Raw genomic sequence first — 19,102 nt, 5'->3', positions numbered from 1 at the left:
GGTTCCTTGAGCCCATGGGATTAATTTTTCTTCTACAGGTGAGGCATCACTGACTTCTTCCCCCAGGTTCCGTTTCACACCCACTCTAACACAGAGGGTGGCTTTGCCATGCCAGATAGCAAAGTCTTGTACACCCACGAACAACTGAAATTAAGTCCAATGTAAGTAATCTGCTTCATGCTGGCACTTCTGCCACTGCACCTGAACAATTCGGCTTTTGAAAGATAAAGCATTTCCCTTCCAGAATGTCATTGTTTTGCTGAAAATCAGTGGCTCATACTAAAATGTCACCATTGTTCTTCCAAAATAACTCCTATGCTTGTATAGAATATCAGCTGAAACCTCTGAGCTGCTTGTCAAAACACCGGCTGTGTTCCCTCCAGCCCCTCCAAAAGGGCTGGGTCTTGTGCTTCCATTTTTCACCATAAACACAATTTGGCAATGATCTTTTTAGCAATGTTGTGGCATTCACATTCTGGTTTCAGAGTTCATTTGCGTCTGACGGCACAGCAGTTGGGAAAAGGTCCCGTTAGATGTGAGCAGATATGCCAGGACAGGGTGGCCAGCTGTCCTTGATGTGAGGTGCAATGCAAAATCTCCGGCGTGGCAAGAGCCCTGAGCTGCACGTCACGTACAGCAAAACCCCAAGGGGGGAAGACCTTGGGCAGCAGAAGGACTAAAGGCTGGGGCAGCAGAAAGGAGAATTATAAAGAACACATCCCTGATGGAAGCCAGCTCATTGACCCTGGGTGGGGTCTGGGTCACCCCCCTGAACTCAGAGGTGTTGCTGTGAACTGACAGGAGTGCCACTTGGTCAGAGTTGTTGGTTTATAGCTTGTGCGTGATGGAGGAAAGCCCTCTCCCTCATAGAAAAGCTCCATTTATAGGAATCTGAGAGGTGGAAGACAGAGAGTGTCTTTGTGCTTACTTATTGATGATAATTTCTGGGAATTCCACCTTTCCCTTGCCCTTCAGTGTTTGCCCTACAAGTTCATTATTCATTTATTATGGGGAAGCAAGGCAAGGCAGAGGCATGCAGTCCTCTAACAAGTCACCTCCTAGGGTATTTTCTAGCCAGAGCAGGAAGTTGCAGCTGGGTTGGTAACAAAGTCATCTTCCCTTTGATTTCCCCCCTGGGCCATTCCCTGCAGCCTCGGCTTGCTGCCGCAGTGTTGATCTGCCATTTCACCTCCACTGCGAGTCTTCCTCCAGAATATTTCTACATGAAAGAGAAGGAAAACCCACATGGGACACTACTCTCTTAAAACCAGACAGGGCCATTATGCTCATCAAGTCTGACTTCACACGTAACACAGGACATACCTTTCTACACGGAGCTTGTAACTCCTCTGTGAGCCGTAGCAGATCTTCGCAAAAAAACTCCCGGGGTTAAAGTCTTCAAGCAATGGAGAATCTACAGCACACCTCTGTAATTCTCTGCTTGCTCCTACCGGTGCCTGTAGCTTGCAATTCCTGGAGAGGGCAAGGATGAAAGGCAGGCACGGATCCTCGCTCCTGCACATCAGGAATGTTTAACTCAGCTGAAGGGCACTGAAGACAGTCTCTGTTCCTGGAAAGATGAGAAGATCAGGCTCATTGCACTGGGAGAAAAATAAATAAATAAATAAATAATAAATGCCCCTGAACTCCTGAACTTCACTATTTGAGAAAAGTTTGTGGTGGAAGCAGCAATTTGGAAGGACCAGAATAAAGCTGGGGGGAATATTTTATTTTCCATGCTGTTTAGAAATTGCCACAGCACCTCTCAGCACCAGTGTGGTGAACCAGCCCACCTGAACACCCCAGACCCTTAACGCAGCCACAGTCCCCTTCTTTTCCTTGTTGCCATCCCCAGAACTTGCTGTCCAGCAGCTCGGGCAGGGGGCAGCATCCCGGTGCAGTGCCGCAGGATGCGTGCACCCACACACCCCCATGAGACTGCATCCCCCAGCGGGGCCATCTCCAAACCTCGGCTCATCACCTCCTTCCTCTGCAACATCTCAAAGCCAGGCTGGGGATGAGCATTGGGTGCTGAAAGGGTTCATGGGGGCTGTTTGCTGGTTCCTGGTGGAGGCTGGAACATCTGCACCAGTGACCCAGTAACCAGAGCGGCCACTCTCCCCCACCTTGCCAGCTGGGCCGTGTTATGATCCTGACTGCAAATAAAGACAGCAAGGAAGCAGAACATGGGCTGTCAGTCCAGCAGATAACCCCGCTGCCATTCCCAGGCAGATTCCTCGGTATCAGGCCCAAGGGGCAGGTGCCCCTCTCCCTGGGGGGTCAGAGTTCAGGCTCATTAGTGCAGGCTGAGGGAGAGCTAATCAGGGCGGAAGGGCTGATGTCAGAGCCCCCTCACCCTGCCTGCTTCCCACCGGGGAGAAGCCGCCCTGGGCTCCCACACAGCAGCCTGGCCATTAATTAGCTACTTGATGAACCAAGTCTCCTTTCACATGAAGTAATCTTTGCAGAAGCTGAAGGATGGGGTGAAAACATGGTGTTCATTCAGGCCAGTAGCAATAACCATGTTTACTTCCCTGAGATTGGGATTTTAGCCTGGGGAGAAGCCAAACAGCAAAGCACTTCCCATCATCCACACAGAGCTACGTTATCATCATATAAATGCTGTGGGCTGCTAAGGATGGACCAAGGGCCCCTCCACTGGGAAAGGTTTCACTGCTTTGAAAATCATTACTGAACGCTGGCATGGTCAAACAGTCCAGCCCATAATGGCTTAATCCAAAAAGGGCTGCTGAAATGCACCACTCCAGCTCCATCCAGCTGGGTCCTTGTGTTGCATTCGTCGCGGTGGTTTTGGATGGCAGAGCAAGGCAGGGACACGGAGGGAGGGAGCAGAGCCCAGGCTCCCAGACATCTGCCACACAGACCATACACAGCCAGTTGGGAGCGGCCAAAATCCCAAATCCATTGCAGTGACAACACCTGGGGAGCCTTAACCCTGCTGCTCTGACATGATCACTCCTCAGCCCATGTATCTGTTGCAGCTGGGTGGCATGCCCAGTGAGCCTGCAAACACCTCTGCAGTGCTGGGGAGCCTGCCCATCCTGGTTCTGTGCACCCTTTTCACCTGTGGCTGGTGAAACCCCAAGCAGGCACCTGGGCTGGAGCAGCCCCGAGCCAGCAGAGCGTAACCTAGCTGTTAAATACGTGCAGAGGGGAAGGGCAGCCCCTGGCCGGCTGCACATGTCCAACTGCACCCGCACATTCCAGGCTGAATTCAATTTTCTGCTCCTCACCCAGGGCCCTGGAGAGCAGCAGCTGCCTCAGACTGCACCTAAGATGCATATAAATAGAGGCATAATACCTTATTATAAAGGAATGCATGCCTAAGTAGGAGATACAGTTACCTTCTGAGGAGGAAGGGGGAGGAGGCGAAGCGCTGCACAGAGGAAGGAAAAGTGGGCTGACAGAGATCTAGGCTGACTTACAGTAACAAGATGCTGTCAAGATTAAAAATCACATTGACCCCCTCCCTTGCACTGCAACAAAATCAGGGGCCAGGCCCTGGCTCCCTCCACTGCACAGTGCTGCGGAAGGACCTGGGTTCGCTTTTGAGATGCTGGGGAGTGAAAACAAGTCCCTGGGCCATCCTCAGGTGCACGGCACAACCACACACAGGCATCCTCTGCAGGATGGTGAATTCTGGACAACGCTGCCTCCACTCTGCAGTGATTGAGGGAGTGATCTTGGAGTCAAGGATTTAATTTAGGGGCTGGAAATTGCTTTTGGGCATAGACCACTTAGGCCATCCGGTGTGTTCCTAGGCACTCCTCCTCAGCAGCGCGTCCTGCAGCATGTAGTCACCACATCCCCGCTGCACATGGGGCTCGTGGAGGCCACCAGGCTAAGGACACGTGCCAAGCAGAGGCTCTGACCCAGAGTGCCCCACAGTCCTCTCTCTGTGCAATTCTGGGACAATCTTGCCTCTCACTTGCAGCCAGCAATTCCAGGCAGACTTCAGGGCTCTGCCTCTAGACCTGGCAGAAATCCTACGGACATAAACCATTGCCAGCGGGCACCACCCAGCCAAGGAGAGCCGAGCCAGAGCCACCCAGCCCTGTGCCCCTTCCAACACAGCAGATTTTGGGAACCCCTTGGTTCTTCCCCAAGGGCTGGGCTACCACCACCCTGCTGCTTCTCAGCCCGTGCTGTGCCCCGGCACACCGCACGCATGGCTGAACCCAACGGGTCCGCATGCAGCTGAGCTTGCCAGCGCTCCGGCTTTGATCTTCCCAGCCCGGGATGTGATGTAACACCTGCAGAATTATACAGTAATGAGTGAAAATAAAGTTTCTGGCAAATAAAAGGCACCAAAAGCAGGGCCTGGGAACCTGTCCGACAGCCCCGGCTCAGCACAGCGTGCTGCGTGGCTCAGGTTTGGGGAGTTGGTTGGCAGAGGGATTTTTAAAGTGGTTTTGTTTGTTTTTCCAGACAAGACCTGTTGTGTTGATTTTGCACTTGTGCTCACCCAAGCACCAGCCCCCCTCAGGGGTCAAGGAGGAGGACGGGGCAGCCCCCACGGCTGTGCCCCCTGCTCACAGCCCTGGCTGGACCCCGGGCACGGCCCCGCTCCTCTGGCCAACGTCTGAGGTTTCCTAGCAATGTTATGTGCTACCTCAGACCAAAGAAAACACATTAGGAGAGCATCCACTTTAGAACAAGGACACAAACCGGTGCCAGAAACCATGGAAACCCCAGAGAAAACAACTGAAATCCGTGTTTATTCGCAGCTCCCGGTAGCTGCAGAAGTCCCGTTCCCACATGAAAGCGGCCATCGGCGGCCACCGAGCGGCCTGGCAGCCCGTCCGACTGCGGCCTGCCCCCGGCCTGCTGTAAAGCTCCGTGTTCATTAGTCAATGCTGGCAGAGTGCTCGGTGGATGAAGCTGGAAAGCCTTATACCAAAGCTAAGCGTCCCGTCTTATAGAGAGATTACTCTGCAAATTCAGGTGTCGGCAGCTTTGGGTTACACAGGGACTGACCCAAAGAAATGACACGGCTGTGAGGGAAGAGCAGGGTCTGGTCCAGCTTGGTCTGTAGGATTTGCCCTGGGAGTAAAGCAGTGATGGGAAATGCACCCAAGACCTTTACCAACTGTGTCAGGATGGTAAAACAAATTTCCAGCTTGAACCCTGCCAGAGCAGTGAGCCCTTATTCCCTTGCACCAACTCTAGATTAAGCCAGGCCCTCCAGCCCAAATATTTCTATATCCCTGGCAGTGGATCAAGATATCTGTAAGCAGAGACATGCAAATTTCCATGACTGAAGACATGGTCCCAGCTGACGGAAGCAAAGGTTCTGAATCTGGTGTGTCTTTGGGCTTTGGGAGAAGGCTTTCAGGGCAAGGAGCTGGTTTTCATGTTAAGAATCCTTCCATTTCTGATGATTTGTGACAAGCATAATCCCATACTAATTAGATTTCGGTGCATGTGTTGAAAGCACTGTGCACATTTAGATCAGTTAGGGTTTATGGAGGCTCTTGCTTGTTCTGCACAATTGTTTCAAAATTAATCCTTGGAAGCCTGTAAGCTCGGACCAGATAGGGCAACCAGAAATCCAACCAAATCAAAAAATATCACTTTTTGTTTTCTAATTCTCCTGATCTAGTCGGGTAGTAGGCAGGTTACAATTTCTGACATTACGCTACCGCTCAAAAATGTCCCAAGCTGTCTGCTTTCATTGCATCAATGATATCAGCTGTGTTGACCTGCTCTTAGAGAGTTTTAATTCTGTTTGCTCTTGGCTAAACTCCATTCCTAATCCTATTTTCACCCATTTCTATCCAATTTAATACAGCTTCTGTAAGTCAAAATTAATTACTCTGTGTGCTCTCCCAGCCCTGTGGTCTAAAGGAATAATAGAGAAATCCTTCCTCGTCGTTAACGGCACCTCATGGCTGCTGTTATTCCGGGGAGCTGTGAGAGGGAGTGGGAGTTGCTTAAGAAAACCATAACACTTTGCTCCTTTTTGCAATTACTATTTTATCATCACGGCTATCACTTCAGTCAGCCTCCACGTGCTCATTTGCACATTTTTAGATGCGATACCTGCAGAAGAACGCTGATCTCCTGGGGCAAAGAAACAAGTCAGCACCTCCAGGTCACCTTCTCCCTTTTCCTGCACCTACTCAGAGATATTTCATTTGCCTTTCATTTCCAGTATTAATTACTCCTTCCGTCCAACCTTTGCCAATGGGGCTCCCAAGGGGAGGAAGGATGGTTGTCTGGTCACACGCGTCTCACGTTTCGTTAGCCAGGCCTCCTGGTTTATGACTTACCCACCTAAAAATTTGGTTGTTCTTTACAGCAATGCCACAGATTTGAATTAACTGAGATTCATAAAGTATCCAGAAGATGTAAAGAAGAATTCCTACTAAACCCTAGAATAATTATTTTATCCCTGGTCTGCAGGCACCTGGGCATCCTACACCCAGGATGGATATTTGTTCCTAGGTTTTGTTTGTAATTGTTTTACATCCTTCTACCTCTAAATACAGATATAGCAACCACTCGCTACACAATTGAGAGGCACGAGAGCTACCTGGCTGCTTATGCCTGAATGACAAATCTGCCAAACCACCCCAGCACCAGGCACCTTATATAAGAGCAAGCTGTCAATTAATATAATATAATAAAGAGTCTATATATGTGAATGTCTTTTCTCCTTCACACAAACCACAGGAAGATTTTTTCATTACCCACATGGGTGATGGGAGTAAGCACAGTTCCTGTCACTGCAGTTACAGAAGATGGGTAAAGTGAAGCTGTGTTAACCAGCTCGCAGTGCTATGACACTGCCTTACAGGAGATTTTTGTCCATGTCTTGGCTGGGATGGGGGTGGAAGTGATATTTTGGGACATCACTGGGACTCCAGGCAGGCATCACTTGGGGACATCAGGGGCTCCGTGTGCCTCCAGAGGGGAAGGCTTTGCTCCATGAGCTCTCTAGTCCAGAAGGGGAAAATCAATGAACATTAAAGTAATAATCCTATGAAAAAGAAGTGAAATGTTTGTGTCTCTGTAACTGAGCACACCCAGCAACCAGTCTGGCCCAGGCCATTCCCAGTGTTGCTGCATTTCAGAGCTAATTGTCCTCATTGGAAAGAGGACAGCACAAAGCTCTAGAAGGAAACTTCAAGTGCAGTGTGGCCAGCTTCTCTGCCAAGATGCAGAGGGGAAATTTCCTCCCTAGTATTCAGTAAATTGTGTGCAGAGGGTACTCAGAGTCCTCTGGTAAAAATCAAATGGCTTTTCCTGGGAAGCAGAACAAACCACAAGTATCAACTCAGTGACATCAGAGAGAGTGATACAGGGTTAAAAATATCTAGCCAATAAAAAGTTTGTTTTTTCTATGTCAGACAAGAAAATAAACCCATGGTATAATAAAGCAAAGAGTTTGCTTTCATACACTATCAAACCATTCATGCTGGCCCATGCTCTGCGCTAAAGGGTAAAATCCAGTTCTAGACAAAGTTACTATTAATGTAAAACTCTGCCTCATTACATAGACCTAAGAGTGGATGCAGTTCTGCCATGTTCAGTTTGACAAGATGTCACTGCAATGTCCCTGAAGCATGGTTCACTTGGCATTTGGGGAAATACTTACTTGACTTATTTCTTAATCTTTGTTATGTACCTGCTAAACCTTCACTAGAGAATTTTGCATGCTTCAAAATATGTTTTCCTCATGTTTTGGAAAGCAGCAAAATAGCACTATGGATAGTAGGTAACCACCAGAAATTCAGTCTGAATATCTTTGCAACAGCAAGACAATAATTACGTGATGTTTATGAGCAATACACTACTTCAGCTTGATCTCAGAATAAATGCTGTGGTCATAGTTTTGCTTCTTTTACTTCTACAAAGTTCTTACTCCAACTTACAATTAAACTCTTGGAAAAAAAAAAAAAAAAAAAAAAAGTTAAAATTAGGAGTAAGGTATTAAAGAAGAGAGGTGGTCACACCAAGAAATGACTTTCCTATGCAACCTATGAATGTCCTGCAGCTAGTTCTAACAGAAACTCAGCTTGAATAACGAGAGTGTCCCAAGTATCAAGCAAAACATGTTTACAGGATAGAAATAATCATTTTCTTATAACATTATGCTAATTCAGGTAAACAAATGGAAGACGAAAGCTTTTTAAAAATTAACTTCACTTCCATCACTTCATTTCCATTATTCATGCTGTGCTGTCTTCCTTTTAGCCTCAGTAAATTGTTCCTCTTTCAATTTTTCAGTAATTAGCACATTGGTACGTGTTGGGCAGGAGGTTGTTTTAGGATTTGATTACCACAAAGCAGTACAGCAGAGACATGTGGAACAGCATTGTGAGGCATTGCGTCTTTCCCAAGTGCCTGGTTCGTCTGCTCTTTAATAGCATTACCCCTGTAGCTTAAACAGAAGTTCACGTTGCAGAGCTGACGTATTTTGCATAGGACCAGCCAAAAAATTATGTTCCTTCCTAATGAAGAATGTCAAGGTTTTGTAAGCCCTTTTAATCCCCACCAAGGCTTTTGGAAACTATTTGGGGGGGGGGGGGGGGGGAACACAAAAACAACAAACACAAACACAAAAAGAAAGACCCTGACTGACCCACCCACGCCACAGAGTCAGTAGCTCGCTTGGTGGTAAAGCATCTCCCAGGGGAAGCAAAGGCCAAAACTGCTTGTTATATTTCATCTGCTAACAGAGCTGTGCTGCAAAACGAAGATATGCAAGTGCTAAAACACACCGAGCACAAAGGTGCTCTTTCATTCCTGGGAGCCATCATCTTCAAGTAATTAACTGGGGATTAGAAATGATGCCCAAACAAATGAGATACGGAAGGGCAAGAAATTATATTCCTTTCTTGAACCTTGCATTATATGGAGTGCTGCCAGTGCAAACAGCAAAGAGAACAGAGCGTTATGTCTTACCAATAATGAAAAAATAAGATTGCCAATTAGAGAGGGATGGTTGTTTTCAAAACAAAGCGTCTCGGGGGTGGACAGGGCTCTGCCTGAGCCTCCAGCATGGTCATCTTCCGCTGCCCCACTTCCTGAGGGCTCGCTGCTCCTCTGTCTCCCATGGGAACCCAGTGCGAGTTGCATGGGACTTGCTACAGCTTCTGCAGCTGTAAATCAAAGGCTGTGTCAACAGCACGTCAGCAGCATGAAACAGTACTGTTGCTCCTCATGCAGAGTTTTCTTCTAACAGTCTCTTCCTTTCATTTGCCTTTTTATGACCGATGTGTAGCTCAGGAAGCAAGCGCAGGAGCAGTGCATTTGGTGGTAGTAAAACTGCATCATCTGCAGCAGTGGGGGAGTTTTATCCCTGTGAAGCACTCACACAGCAAGGCTCTGGAGCTGCCAGAGCACCACAGCCAGGGGTTACCCACAGCAGGATCTCTAGAGGGGAGCTTGCTGGTGCTGCCCCCCCTGTGCAAAGCTGGCCCCGCGCTCTCCATGTGGCTGCAAGCACAGCACGGAGCGCCCTGCACACACCTGAGCTCCTCAGGCAATGTGTGAGTCCACATCAAAATCCCGAAGCAGCTCTCAGGGAGCCTCATGGCTCCCTGAAAACCCCCACGAGGTGCACAGGCTGCGGTCAGACCCCAGCAGCTTGTGTGTCCATGCTGCCCCTGCTGCTGGTGGCCTGGTAAATGCTGAGTCTGTCAACCTAAGAGCAGTAATTAAGCGTGTGTGTTGAGTAACTTTACAACCATGCTTCACTAGGAAGCCAATAAAAGGACAAAGCACAATCACCGTGCTTTAATTAAGAATCTAACATTTAAATGAGGTGCCTCATCTGCTTGTGTTAAACGTGTTTGATTTAATTTGTTATAGTACTCTTATTAAATAAATCAGCTTTATTGAATTTGCTGTGCCTGTGGCATGATCAACAGAAGTGAATAGGAGAGAAGCCGGGTCTGGAATTTTCTTTTTAAATCAACGAAGACTCTGTCTGCTTGCATTGGCATTCAGGAAAATTAATTCCAGTTAATTAAAGATGTGAATTTAGAGCAGATCAGTTCAGCCACCGTAACACTCCGAGCAGACCTTTTCATTCAGAATTCGAGTGCCGTTGATTCAGCTCCACTTGATTCACTTGGAGTGTGATGCAATAAATTGAATTAAGGCCATTTAAAATCTGAATGAACAGCAGTACCAGCCTTTCTCAGGGGCTAATTTGCCCCCTGGGTACTACCTGAGCCTCCCTGTGCAGTTCCAGGGTTCCCAGGAGTGAGTGGGTCGGGCTGCCCTGTGCCCTGCTCCCGGCCCCACAAGAAGTGCCAGCAGCCAGAAGAGCGAAGCCCTGGTGGGGGGAACGGCCCCGGTGCCACCACCCAGCCACTCCCTGCCCTCTCCAGTCCCGAGTGGCATGGAAATGCCATATTTCAGCTCTTTGAGACAGGAGATCCAGTATAGAGCTATTAATACATACCAGCTGGGGAGAAATCCTCCTGCAATCAGCAGCCTCTGGCTGGACCACAGATCGTGGAGCCCAGCAGTCCCTGGGGACCAAGGGTCCCAGCCCGTCCATCGCTCCCCACCCACTCGCTGCTTCACCTGCAGCAGGGGCGATCACCCACCTTGCTCGGGGAGCCCCCAGCCCCAATCCCTGCAGGCACGGGGTCAGCAACGTCCACCCAGCACTTGCATGCTCCAGCGCACCCAGGTGCGGGGACGCTTCAAAACACACCACCACAAGCCCCAGCCTTTTCCTGGCTCGCCTCCATCCCTGCGTACACTCAAGTAATACCTACTCATTTCACGGGGCGGACAGGGGAGTTTAAAAGTCGCTTGTGAACCCCTGGGCTGAAGGACTGGGGCCGAGGCGTCGAGCTCGCTCCGCGTCAATGAGCCCTTGTGCCGCCCGCCGCCGCGCGGTGCCGCCTGCCGTCCCTTCAGCTCTGCCTGCACTTCTCCTCCGAGGGAAATGAAATTCCTGCCTCGGAATTGGCGCCACCGTGCCAGAACTCCAGTGACCTCTGTAACCACACAAGATTTAGTGGTTACTTTATTTCAGCTGTAATGAGGCTTTGTAAACCGCTAAAAGCCAAATGTTTTCTCCTCCTTTAACTCTTGGTGGATCGCGCGAAATAAATAACAGAACAGACGTGCTGTCTGTGCATGAATTGAGAACTGGCTTGCAATTACCTGGTGTCTGAAGTGGGTGAGGCGGTGGGACGGTGAGCAGGTGGGTGCTGAGTGAGAAGCTGTTTGCAGACAGCAGCCCTCAGCCCCCCCCAGAAGAGGAGCCGGGGCAGCCCGGGGCACGGGGACAGCTCTGGCTGCACCGGGAGAGCTCAGTCTGTGCCGAGACCAGGAGGCAGATTTCCCCTGAGCCTCAAGCAGGCGTGTGGGAGCAGTCATCTCACCTCCAGCAGCTCCACTTGAGGCTGTCAGGAGAAGCATGTGCTCATCCTTCTCTTGTTCGCTACAAGCTTCACCTGCAGGAAGGCTTGTTCCTATAAAGAGTGGTCTGGCTGCAGTCTGTTCCACTTGTCCCCACCAACCACACCTACCCTGAGTGCAGGAGACAGGTATTAGGTGATAAATACAGCTGAAATATTTGTTAGTGGGCATGGTTTTAGGGATGAAATGCTCTTTCTTTAAATGTACTCCTCATTCCAGAGCCTGCTTTGCTGCACCATAAAAAAGGTGGTGATCAAAATGCACTGATGTGCCTGGGCTTTATAACGAGCTGCTTCACCTTCTGCTGCTAATTAAAGAGCTCACCCAGTTTTTGTGCTTTGCATCAAGTGTTGGGATGTTTCCCACTCTTGTATCTGCAAAGGTGGCTGGAGTGGTGCAGCCCATGGTGCCAGAATTCAGGAGGAGAAGCAGGGGTGTCCCCAGCACACAGGCAATGCCACCACTGTGCCACCAGCGTGCCACCATCACTGGGAACTATGGGGCCATGCAGGATTCAGCCTGTGTGACCCAATTAATTTGGAACAACTGGAAACATCTTTCTCCAGGTTTAATTTGCTGCTTGAGTGAATGTGCTGATTTAACATGGGAGAGGGGTAGGGCCCCAGGCAGGACCATGGCACTGAGTCACCAAAAAGACGGCTCGTGCTCCCTACCTGGGCTGTCCCCCAGTGCTGGGAGCAATGTGGCACCCGGCGCCCACCCCTGCTGCCGGTCCCTGCAGAGCCTTGTGCCCTAATGCAGCAAGGACCTCATGCCTGCTGTTAGCCGAGAGAAGCTGCTCATCGTGTGGAACTATTAATTTATCAGAAAACACTGCCTTCTGCCCACTATTCCTCCACACAAGATGAACTCAGCTGCACGATCTCTCCTTGTGGTTGAGAGAAGCGCTTTGAGGTGGAGGTAGCAGGAGTCTGCAGAGGTGAACTGAAAGTCAGGATTGCTGGTTTCAACTCCCAGCTTGGCCCCGAGTAAATAATAACAAGGGAGTAATGAGCTTTAATCAGGTGAGTGATCCGCTTGTGCTCGGGGAAGATCAAGAATTTCCATCAAATTCACCTTGTGGGTATTTTGCGCCCAACCCTCTGCCCGACCAACGCCACGCAGCGAACTGTGGCTGGAACAAGGGGCTGGGTTCAAAGGGCTGGGGGGTTCAGCAGAATTTTTTCAAGTGTACCTTCTCTTTGTTCATTTTCTGGTGAACTAATCTAGCTTGATATTCTAGTTTTTGTTACAGCCATGACCTTTTCTATTCTAATTCACATATACAAGTCTAACCATTTTGGCATCTGTTAAGCTATTTGCTGTAACAATAATCTTGCATCAGTAAGTTCCACAAGTTTATAACCTATTGTACTGCAACAGTTTTATTTAAACAGATAAAGTCAGATTCTCACCTGCAGTAAGTTGGAGTGAAGTCAATTTATGCCATCAAAAGAGCTGGCCCAAATTTTTAATTTCATCAAACGCCTCTTTGATCTTCTATTAGAGGAAAGGGAAAATAAAAGCACTTTATAACTGGAGGGGGTTATGCCACGCGTTTTATCTTCTTCTGCCTCTTAAACTTTCAGAGTGCAACTGTGCTGCCCCTTCCAACTGTTCCTGTTTAGAGAGCCCCACCGGTGACTCTCTGGTTTGCACTGACCCTCGGTACACATCCAGTGGATCACCTCTCTGGCTTGAGCCTGCAGGACAGATTTCCCACTGGGTTATCCACTGTGAGAAGACACCTACACGTTGCAAACATGTTTTAGGAAAGGCAGCAATTAACTCCGCACCTGCAGGGTGCCTTGCGGCTCTCGGCAGGGTCTGGTGCAAGACAAGGTTCTGCACTAGGTGGCCCTGCTCCTATCTGATCTCACAGCTTGCGGGTTAAGGAAGGACCTTGTCCTGTCATTTGCTCTTGCTACCAGGAAGAAACATCTTCTCTGCATCCAACACCAAACAAAGGCTTTACTGTGTGACGTTCTGCCATGTTCTCTTTCTCACCTTCCTCTTTAGTCCCTCCCTTGACCTCCCCATGATCCCTTAGACAAACCAGTTTCATCCCATGGAGCAGCCCTGCTGCAGCCAAATAACCTTCCTTTCCATTCCGTGTTGCCAATGTCATTTCTCTGTGACATGGTACTTCAGCTGAACAGGACCCTGGGAAGGTTTCTCAAAAGGCTTCTTTATGTCTCCATTGCTGTGTGGGCCAAGGACCGCCATATGAGAAGACATTTTTCCAGTTAGACTCCTGCTTTTTCTTTTTTCTTTTTTTTTCTTTTTTTTCTTTTTTTTCTTTTTCTTTTTTTGTACATGAAATCAGTCTGAGCTACTGAAAGGGCCTGAAAGCTTGAACTAGGTCAATGTGCAATGATTGCATCGTTGGATTGCTGATATCCATCTCACCAAGGACAAAGCCATGCTGCTGTGACAGACCTCTGAGCATCATCTAAAGCTGATCATTTTCCATCTCCACCAGGCAGAGCCGGATCTGAAACCCCAGGCTGCGGTGGAAGCACAGCTTGCCTCGGAGCTGCAGGAATCCCCACGCTGAGCTCTGGGTGAGGAATTTAATCGAGTCGGGTCTCCCTTGTCTTCGGGAGTGACTCAGGCCAGCTGCTTGAGAGGAAAGTGCAAACAGCCAGCCATGGGCCTCTGTGCCCAAAAGGGAAGTTTTGTCCTTACCCCTGTTAATTAGAGCTTTGCAGAGCACTGAAGCATGAGGATTTAAAACCTTTCCCAAGTATTGCTTCTGGGTTTCTCCTAAGCCTCTCCAGGTCAGGCTGCTGGTGTTACAGCCCTGTTCCTGCTCCATTCCCCCACAGCTCTGGCTCACCTGCCGTGCCACAAGGCATCAGCAAGCCCAGCCAGCAGCTGTGCAGTAAGCTCTTGGAAACTCCGAAAGGTTAGAACATCCTTATAAACAGAAGGGCTACAAAAGTGGTATTTCCAGTCCTTCACCAGCATGGCCTCTCCCTGGGAGCCTTTGAGTCATGTTTTTCATAGCAAAGCAAAAAATAAAATAAAAATAAAATAGAAAACCACAGAGCTTTTAACTTGGACTCTGTGCTGGGATCTGCTCAGTGTTAGGAAGAAGGCACTGGGTACTCCTCTGCTTTTACAGAGCCTACATAGGAGCATGCCTCTAGAAGGGTCTGGTAATGAGGACAGGCTGTAGGTCTCAAGAAACACTGATTTTTGTTATCTGACCCTAATGATGACCTGCACCCTCGCAGTACAGAAGCAGGGAGTGGAGGCCCAGGGACACAGTGCCTCGCACCCACTGGTCCCAGTGAGTCCAGCAGGGGCCGGTGGAGGGGCACGTGCCTCCTGCTGGGCCTCACAGATGGCCTCAGGGCAAAGAGGGAACAAAGACAAAATCCCAGAGCACACAGGAGCAGTGGCCTTCCACACCCTGCTTGTCGGGCAGAAGGGGATCCCTGCATTTACATTGACAGATGTTGGCCATGGACACCCCGAGGTGTGCCTGCTGGCCCAGTGCTGCTGCAGCGCTGTCAGACCAGCTCACGCCGTGGGCCCTGGCCCCTATCTACATTCCTTTCAGCTAATGCTGAGCTGAAGCTGCATCTCCAGAGACAACAGAGGTGAAGCTGAGCTTAGTTAATTCATTTTAACTAACTTCAACATAAGCCTGACTTCTTTGTCTAGACAAAAGCAAGAATGGGCTCGCTCACGGTGCGTAAGGCCATTGCCAGGCATACACCTGGAGCCACAGAGGCTGTGACAAGAGCACGCAGGCCATTGCCACGCTAACGAAGCTGTGACCCACAGGAATACCCTGCCAGCCCGGAGTTACATTGCAGCCATATGTGAAGCAAGCCTGCACACGGGAAGAAGGTGTCTGCCACTGGGCTGTGCAGCAGCGATCGCGACAGAAGTCCCTGGCTTGTGAAGTTGTCAAACTGTAAAGTTAATGAGGTAGAAATGAGAGTTCAGTGCAGGCGTCTGAATGTTGGAATTACTCCCCAACGGGCTCCCCCTCCTCTTATTGCAGCCTGCGTAAATGAAGTGACTAAGGGTCTCCTTGGACACCGGCCAACTTGCCACTGCTGCTGCAAGGAGTGTGCAGTCTTGTTTTGCAGATTAATAAATACGAAGTTGCTGGTGAAGGAAGAACATGTGGTTTCTAAGAACTAGACAAGCAGGAAAAGCAGACAGACATTACTGTGCTCCTTGTCCCGGTATATATAAAAAAAAAAAGGAAAAAAAAGCCACACAAGCCATGCTTGCAGAAACACCCCTCCGCCAGGCATGGGAAAGCAGTGTTGGGGTGAGACAAAGCAGTGGTGTTTCTAGGAGGCTGGGGGATGCCAGAGGAGACAAGGGCTCAGGTGCTAGGTGGAAAAAGATGCAGATTTTTGAGCTTTGCCACTGAAAGGGGAACTTAAGCTGGGTGTATTTGGTTGGAGTTGGGGCCTGTATTGTCACAGAGCTGAAACGCCAGCACAAGAAATGAGCTGGGGAAGGAAGACCTTCCCTTCTGGTACCAGTGAGCGGGTGGCTCCGCAGGGGAATGCACAGCACCATCGATGTGTCTTCATGGGAGCCCAGCCACAGCACGAGCAGTGCTGCAGGTGGAAATGAAGAACAGACCTGTGTGCTACAGGAGGGTGAGAGATGAGCTTAGACATCTGCAAACAGCCTCGCTCGCTGAGGAACATGTGTACCCTTTGGGAGCCCCACCGGGTGACCTGCAACACTGCTGAAGTGTAGGAAGAACATGTATTGTAGGGGGAAACCCTCATCTTGTACTGCATTGTTTCAAATAAGCCATAGCCACATCTGTCCCTGGGCCCCACCACAAGGCAGGGGCTCGAGGAGCGACTTCCAGCTGAGGATACAAACGAGTTCAAAGGGCTCTGAAAGTGGGAGCCAGGGTTGGAGCAGGAGTGACCCGCTTAGCTTCAAATGAGAGTTTGGGCCCCATCGCTGCTCCGTTCCCACACCAGAGGAGCTGGTCCATATGTGGATGTTGAGAAGAGTGATCCCAGCAAGCCCAAACCATTTCCGACGTGCTGCTCGGCATGTAGAGCGGGCCAGGCTCTCGCTGCACACATCTGTGTGCTCTGCATTATCTGCACCATCAAGCTTTCTATACTTAAGGCTCGAATCCACTCCCAGTGCATGCCATTTTGATAAAAAAACAGCTGTTTAGATCCGGTATCATATCCAGTGTGCAGACAAACACGTGTAATGGCAGCCCAGGGGTACGCAGCTCTCTGCTGATGACACACACAGCAACAGGGAAATTGTGAAGATCAATTTTACACCTAATTTAACATGAGTTAACATGTCTCTGTGAGTTTCCTAATGCAACACAGTCCCACTGCGTGTCACTTACAGCTGTTTCCTTTATTTTGTGACTTCCAAAATTGCCGACTTGTGAGTTTAGGAAATTGCCAAGCTGTGACTTTGGATTTTGCCGACTCGCGCCTTCCAAGATGCGCTGGAAAGGCTCCAGGGAAGCTCTGCGGCAGCTCTGGAAAAGCTTTAACGTGTCTCATTGGGAGCGGGGGTGTCTGAGATGACTCTAGGGCATGTCCAGAGACACATTTGAATTCCTCTAGGACAAAGTCTGCCCGTGCTCCGGTGTGGGTTTGGAAAGATCCTAGGAGCTCTGGGAAGGACTATTCAGGAGGTCCAGGACTGCTGCAGGGGACTTGGTGCTATTGGTATGGTTCTGTGAGGCTTGAGGGAAGCTCTGCAGAGCTTTGTGGTGCTCTGGAAAGCTCCAGAGGTTTAGTTTGCCCCCAGATTAGCTCTGCAAAGGCTGTAGGAAAGGCCTGCGATGGTTCCTGCAAAGGTCACAGGGAGCTCTGTGAAGGCTCTGGAAATGCTGTGGGATCCGCAGGTCTCCAGAGATCTACAGAAGCCGCAGCGCCACTCTGCAAAAGCCACAGTCACAAATCGACAGCTTCACAGGGTTGCCACTTGGCAGCATCAGGAAGCTGTGACTGCAAAATTCACATTTGTGACTCAGCGGATCACGAAGTCTGTGATTTATCGTGTTTCACTGCATTTTGCAAGTGTTTCACATTTGTGGGTTACAAATCTGAGGAGCTGTCAGCTGAAGGGCAATTTTCAGGCATACTTCCGTCCCATTACTGCTCCTCCATCACCTCTCCTGCTTCCTTCACTCTCAGAGAGAAGAACCAGAGTTCAAAGACCATGCTCGAGCCTTCCCACATACCTGCACACCTTCTTCCTCTTCATTTTTTTCTCCGCAGAATCACTGTTTTTCCATACACACAGAGTACAATATTTTCCAAGTTACTTCTTCATGTTTAATCACTACGAGAAAGCCAGCCCTTTCCTGCCTCCCCTTCTTCCCCCACGACAGATTTTGTTTCCTTACAGGTTTCACACCAGCGCCTGACTGCACACATTTTCCCCTGCCTTGCCTTGTCTGCTTTAATTTCTCCGTCCCTGCGGTATCCCTTCACCTTCCCTAGCAGGAGCCATCTGCAGCACACCCTGACGTTTGCCTTCTGTACACAAGCACAGACACTTATTTCAGTTTCTCCTCGATGGCCACAGTCTCCCTCCCGCTCCCCTCTCTCACCCAGTGGTGCTGGCACTGCTCCTCCTCTCCCTTCTGGCTTTCAGCACTGTTGCACGCCGCAGGAGATATTGTGCTGCCTGTGAGAGTTGGATGGTCCTGCTTCTGGGAACGGACTGAGAGGACAGCGTAGTGCAGAAGAGAAGCAATAGCGTGCATTGTATTTCATTTTCCCACTCTGGCAGCTATTAAGCGTACCCGTGTAAATGTGCCTGCCAGGAGGGGAGACAGCAGTGGTGGGTGGGACGCAGGCAGCATGAGGGATGTAGAAGCTTTCTTCCATGTGTCTGTCTTCCAGCTCTTGCTGTGGTTTTGCCTCTCGTTTTGCCACTAAAGCATTGCTTACATTTTGTAGTAATCTCTAAAGAACGGGACTTCATGAGAGGGACTGCAGAAGGAATCAGCTTGCAAAGTCAGCATGCCAACACTGTTTTATATAATTCCAACATTTCCTAGGAATTCTCATTTAAGACATTTTCTCCAAAGCACAGGCATTCAAAAACACACCAGAGTGTCATTTCCAAAGCACAAATCATACGAGAGATGCCAATTCACATGAGCCAAGACATGCAGGTTGCATTTGGTGGGACTGATATCTTACAAGTGCTTTGCCCTGGCTGTGCCCCCCTGGGGACACCTTTCCCTGGGTCTCTGCTGGCCATCCCCAGGCCTGGCTGCAGCCATCAGAGCTGCTCGCTGCCTGCTGCTGCAGCAGAGAAGGAGGTGAAGCTCCGGAGCCCTCGCCCAGCCGCATGGTGCCATTAATGGGGTGAGATGCTTGCAGCAAGCCCTGCCTGCCCCACCACATGCTGGAGAAATCTCCTTCCCACCTCCCAGGAATGGCCTGGTGTCTGCTCTTTTAAATGGACAGCAAGAGCTCCTGTTCTGCAGACCTCAAGTTCAGCAGCTCCATCTCAGAGCTGGAGCTCGGGGGGCTTTTAAACACAAGTTAAGGTGAAACTCCAAAATGCTGCCAGGAATCAAAGTGCTGCTTCTTCCATCTGCTTCCATCTTTGGGAAAACAGCACAGCGGGTTCTTCGTCCTGCAGTAAATAAAGCTCGTTTCTGCTTAGTCTAAAGACTGATCTTACGCCACACTCCCCATTT

General features: G+C 49.6%; 1 long non-coding RNA gene across 1 annotated transcript; it reads right to left on the bottom strand.

The window, feature by feature from the left end:
- Positions 1–810: 810 nt before the first annotated feature.
- On the bottom strand, positions 811–2,050 carry LOC118174429. Its single transcript, XR_004754659.1, has 3 exons — positions 1,969–2,050; positions 1,324–1,570; positions 811–1,219 (listed from the first exon to the last, which is right to left on the bottom strand). It is a non-coding gene; the product is annotated as an uncharacterized LOC118174429 (long non-coding RNA).
- Positions 2,051–19,102: the final 17,052 nt, after the last annotated feature.

The sequence above is a fragment of the Oxyura jamaicensis genome, chromosome 14, assembly GCF_011077185.1.
Source record: "Oxyura jamaicensis isolate SHBP4307 breed ruddy duck chromosome 14, BPBGC_Ojam_1.0, whole genome shotgun sequence".
In the NCBI taxonomy this organism is placed as follows: domain Eukaryota; kingdom Metazoa; phylum Chordata; class Aves; order Anseriformes; family Anatidae; genus Oxyura; species Oxyura jamaicensis.
The sequence above is the reverse complement of the archived record's forward strand: the minus strand, read 5'-3'. Positions and strand labels throughout refer to the sequence as shown.